General features: G+C 38.5%; 1 pseudogene; it reads right to left on the minus strand.

The window, feature by feature from the left end:
* Window positions 1-872: 872 nt before the first annotated feature.
* Window positions 873-2,399, minus strand: LOC114312060 (crocetin glucosyltransferase, chloroplastic pseudogene; annotated as a pseudogene).
* Between the last annotated feature and the right edge of the window lie 391 nt (window positions 2,400-2,790).

Here is a 2,790-nt window from a genome sequence, read left to right on the forward strand (position 1 = left end):
ACAGTGAATCTTCATATTGAAATATAAAATCAAGTTCAGAGTTTATATAAAATCAAGTTCAGAGCTTTAGAAAAACCAGAAGGTAAAGATTAAATAGCAATTCAGAATTTAATAAGATTTACATTTAGCAAAATCTAATGTTGTGATTGCCAGGTGATTTTTCAGTATTTCGAAAATATGGATACGTGGTACTCTGTAAGGTTTTAATTAGTAGAGGGTAGTAGAGGCCCACGATTTATGTTGATGATAAGAAAATAACATAAGACTAAATAATTAGTGATTGATTTAAAGTATAACCACGTGATATTTTGGAATTATTGAATAATTTCCCGTGATTGCCTCAGTGCAGTACAAGAAATTTTCATTAGTTGATTCTAACTGAATTACGAAAGGTTTAAGTCACAAAATTCATTTACATTATTAAATTTCATTTCTTGGTTTGGTTTTTAAATCAATTATTCCGTTTGGCAATTTAGTTTCGGACTATTTCAGTCACAAAAGATAATTATTTTAGTCATAATAAACAAAACATCACATCTAACCCATAATTATTGCACTCTTCTCTCACAAAAAAAAAGTTAAAAAAGTCAAAAAGTCAAAAAACTCTTCCAAAACTAAACTTTTTAACCAAGACTAAAATAGTTTAAAAAGTCAACTCACTACCCGAACGAAGGCTATGTTGGGGAAGTAAAAGTAAATGTGGTACAATTTTACTCTGCGAGATCGACAATAAAAGTACAATATACAAAATATATATATATGTATATAGCAAGCAAGTAAAATTAAATTTCAATAATGATTCATCCCCTTTTCCTTTTGAAGTTTTAATAACAAAATACACAAAAAAAATAAAAACAACTCAGACTTTCCGACATACATTTTATTCCTGTTCGAAAGAAGGAGAAAAAGTACAATACGTCATTCTCATGAATGACTATCTCAAATTTCATCGAGAAAAGCCTTGAGATTCAAGTCCGATGATCCACCTTCCATTGCAGCTTCCTTTGCCAAACCCTTCCATTTCTTAGCATTCCTCCTCATTTCTTCCCCTTCCTCTCTGCTTCCCATCACGATCTCTATACACCTTCCAAACTCTCCCCCTTTTACTAATCCCTCTTCATTTTCTGTCACCCTCACTGCGATCTTCCAAACATCTTCCATAAGCTTTGCATTCGTCGATTGATCAGTCCACTGTGGAAAGGCCACCACAGGAACCCCGCAAACCAAGCTCTCCAACGTAGAATTCCACCCACAATGAGTCACGAAACACCCCAAAGACGGATGCGAAAGAACCTCCACTTGAGAACACCACGGCACTATCATCCCTTGTTTTTCCAATTCCTCTTCGCAACTTAACTTATCTTCGTCTTTCTTCTCACCATTCTCGTTTGGCCGTATCACCCACAGGAATGGTCGATGGCTTTCTAGCAATCCCTTTGCAATCTCCTCCAATTGTTGCTTCGAAAGCTCAGAAATGCTTCCAAATGATACATAAACCACAGACCCATCCGCCTTCGAATCCAACCATTCAATATAATCTCTTGATTTTTGAAACAGGTCACCGCCAAAAGAAGTGTCAGAAGGATTCTTCCCATCCAAGAAAGCTGACGGAATTAGTGGTCCCACCGCAACAAACCTGATCTTCTCAATGGCCCGTAGTGCCTCCGACTCCAATGTTTCAAAAGTATTTACCAGCACTGTCGGGTTTGTTTGCTGATCAAGTACATCTAAATGATCTTTAAATATCTGAAGCGCAAAATCGTGCTCGTTTGATGGATGAAAGAACGAGGGAAGGTCACGACTAGACATAATTGGCAATCCTGGCAATTCAATAGACAATGAGAGATCATTCTTACAATTGGGTTTAATGGAATTAGCATAACCATTGAAGTAATAGTAGTAGATATCTAAAATGGTGACGGGTTGAATCCAGAGAAATGTGGATGGGTAGTGAAGGCTAGTTGCGACACGGCCAACCCAGGGGAGGAGGGTGGTGTAGACCACACGGGTGAAAGGCTGGCCTCTGTCTGCGGTCGCTGTGATGAGTTGTTTGACAGCTTCTGAACCGTGCCGACGCTGCTCGGACATGTAGTGGGCAAGGTCATCGCGACCGGGTTTGTAGCCATCATCGCAGCCGTCGGAGAAGCCCGTAATGGTTAGGCCTTGTGACGGAGTAGGGGTGGTGGTGGTTTTGGTCATGCGGTTGATGGCGGAGAATGGTGTTGCCAAGGTGACCTTGACGCCCATTCTAACAAGGCGTTTGGCGAATTGGAGGGATGGGTTGATGTGGCCTTGGCTTGGGTATGTTACTAGGAGGATGTGTCGGTGGAGGTGGTCCATTTTCTCAGAGCCCTTTCTTTGTTTTCTCTCTACTCAATGTGTTTGTGTGTGTGAGTCTGCGTGTGTGTGTGTAGGAGGAAGTGATAGCTGAATATGAAATTTCATGGGTTTTTAGAGGTTTATATAGTGTAGGATAAGAAAATGGAGAAATTACAATTCAGAAAGAAATGGTATGACTCCCAAATAAATTATTAAATAGATTATCAAATCTTTTACATGGGTGTGGAACCCACTCACATGTGATTTCTGTGGATCTCACACTCATGTGAGAGATTTGATAATTTATTTGGTATTGTGTAGATCCCACACTCATGTAAAAGATTTAATAATTTATTTGGTAATTTATTTGAGATCCCTTGCATAAATCTTTTCAAAATTATTACACATTAGCTGGAAAGTTGATAATTTCAGTTATTAGTATTTATTATGACTTCATTTGGCAAAGTCAGG

Source organism: Camellia sinensis, chromosome 6 (genome assembly GCF_055761805.1).
Source record: "Camellia sinensis isolate YWXY chromosome 6, ASM5576180v1, whole genome shotgun sequence".
Lineage (NCBI taxonomy): Eukaryota > Viridiplantae > Streptophyta > Magnoliopsida > Ericales > Theaceae > Camellia > Camellia sinensis.